Genomic DNA, 2,677 nt, shown 5'->3' with positions numbered 1-2,677 from the left:
CACACACACACACTCACACACACACACCCACCTTCCACCCACCCACACACACACACACACACACACACACATATGTCAGGCAGCAGAAATATATATTGTATTTTTCACAACAAAGGCAAAAGATTATCATGCAAAGAAAAAACTACTTGATAAAGCAGTAGAAAGTCCACAACATCATGAGTGTACAGTATCGTTATGTGTCAAAGTCAACACTGAAAGTAGGCTTCCTTCCAGCCATGACGCTTCTCTCTCACCGTATATTATTTGCGTTTTTTAAAAGATGAATGTCTCGATATAGATGGTACGAGACAAAGACGAAGGCACATTATTATTAGATAAATTATGCACGATCTCTGTCAGTAATTGCTCTTTTTTAACGACAGCATAATTCATTCTTGAGCTCACGTTGTCTGCATCGCGCCACGCTGACATTTAACAATCCTGTTTGGATGCGAACGTAAACAACGTTGTAATCTCGATTCCCCGGAGACCACCGTAATTTGCCCAACGTCACCGTCATACGACCCACAAGCACGAGCGTCCCTGTGCACGTGAGATACTCGTCCTTGGAGCGATGCGAAGAAGAAACCTGATAGAGCACTCATTCAATAGTCAGGCTGGTCTTTGTGTTTTGACTTCGGGGTAGATACTTAGTTATCTACATGTTTATCTGTATCTTTAAAAAAAAATTGAAAGGTGGTTTGGGGGAGGGGGTGTGTCTTGCTGCGGGTCTAAGGAGATACTCGTTTTTTAAACTAAAGTCGTTTTCACGAGAACATATCAAGTGAAATGTTGTATCGAACGCTGCGAGAGACGAACTGCGCCTCCCTTTACTAGCTTGTGTGCCACGGTATGATTTAATTTGTTTACTTTGACTTGAGAGAGAGAGAGAGAGAGAGAGAGAGAGAGAGAGAGAGAGAGAGAGAGAGAGAGAGAGAGAGAGAGAATTGAATACTGTAGAAGTGGGTCAAATGAAGATTAGCCTAAAACCATACACTTGGAGAACAGTAAAATGAAGACGTGGTAGACAGAAACCTTAAATTTTGGCTGAAGGTATGGAGATGGGGCCGGGAGTTTGGGGTTTTCCCCCGCTGTTTCATAATGCCTCGCGTTACATTAACGTGTGTTGTGCTTCGTTATTGACCCCGATATCTCTTTTTCTATTGTTGTAATGACCATATGGCTCTGCCCCTCAGTGTTGACCTTCGTATTTTCTTTCTATCTTTTTTTTTTAGTTTTGTTTTTCGTTTTTATGTTATTTTTTGTGCTTGTTTGGGGATTCTGTTTCTGGAGTGCGAATTGGTGGGCTTTTGTTTTGGCTGTCTTTTGTTTTTGGTTGTCGTTTGTTTTGGTTGGGGTATTTTTTGTCTTCGACCCGTGCTCAGGACCACATGATATCCTTCTCTGGGTCGGGGTCAACAAGTCTGCGCTAACTGTGAGAGGCCGTCTCTAGAGATCTCACGCACGTGCGTGCAGTTTCCGCGCAGTGTGTGTGTATTTGTGGGCTTAAAGTTAAATAGTTTTGTTACAGGAAGGGCTTCCAGGGGTGGGCCTCGTGATTGTAGTAGTTGTATTCTCTAACTTTGTGTGTGTGTGTGTGTCCGGGGGGGGATGGATTGATGGATGTGTGTGTGTGTGTGTGTGGTGTGGTGTGTGTGTGTGTGTGTGTGTGTGTGTGTGTGTGTGTGTGTGTGAGAGAGAGAGAGAGAGAGAGAGAGAGAGAGAGAGAAAGAGAGTGTGTGTGCACACGTCTGTATGTGTATGGATGTGTGACTCCATGTATTTGTAAATATTATGCTAAGCGGGTACGGTTATTACACACGTGGTTTAGCTAGATATGTGCTTTTGTTTTTAATTCTCCTAAGATACCCGTGTGATATCATGAAAACATGGTGTACTATGTTGTTTTACTAGATAATATAGCAGAATTCAAACGGGGGGTGCGGAACTTGGGTAAAATCAAGGGTAAAAGCTTTTCTGTCATCCCAGGATTACTTGTTTCTAAATGCTTCATTTTATCAGTGTATGATTACTGTAGTCAGATAATTATCTCCGTTTCTAGTTGTAAGAAAAGAAGAAAGGAACGAAAATGCTTGTTTCATAAGTCGAGATGGATTACTTTCGTATGTGAACATTCTGGGCACCCTTATTGATTTCCCTTCCGCAATGTCCCCACGCCCATACCAATGTAATGCTTTGTTGTAGTATAAAATATTAATGATGATCGAAACCGAAGAGCCAATGTTTGCCGCCTCCATTTTTGGTCTCCCTGTAGAGTTATGGTTTTCATCTTTAACACTGACTTTTTGTGTTTATTACTCGGCTGTATAATAGACCATATTAATAATAATACATTTCCCTTATTAAGCACTTTTCCACAAAGAAAGTGCCCACTCGGCTTAACCATGGTTCAAAGAACATTTGTTTCAGAGCAGTGTGAAAAATATTTGAAGAGCACCGGGGGGAAAACGGCAGTTGTCCCAACTGGAAATTGTGAGGGTGCCAATTTCAAAAGCTGGTGGACTCATAAATTCATATTTATGTGACTGGTGTTAATTTTTAAGTGCTGTTGAATGAGATATCTAACAACAATAATCAACGAACAGTTGAAGAGAAATACAGTTATTAGTCAACAAGCAGTCAAAATTGGTACCCTCACCAGTTTGTGACTACCGTC

This window comes from Aplysia californica, unplaced genomic scaffold (genome assembly GCF_000002075.1).
Source record: "Aplysia californica isolate F4 #8 unplaced genomic scaffold, AplCal3.0 scaffold00082, whole genome shotgun sequence".
Taxonomy (NCBI): Eukaryota; Metazoa; Mollusca; class Gastropoda; order Aplysiida; family Aplysiidae; genus Aplysia; species Aplysia californica.
The sequence above is the reverse complement of the archived record's forward strand: the minus strand, read 5'-3'. Positions refer to the sequence as shown.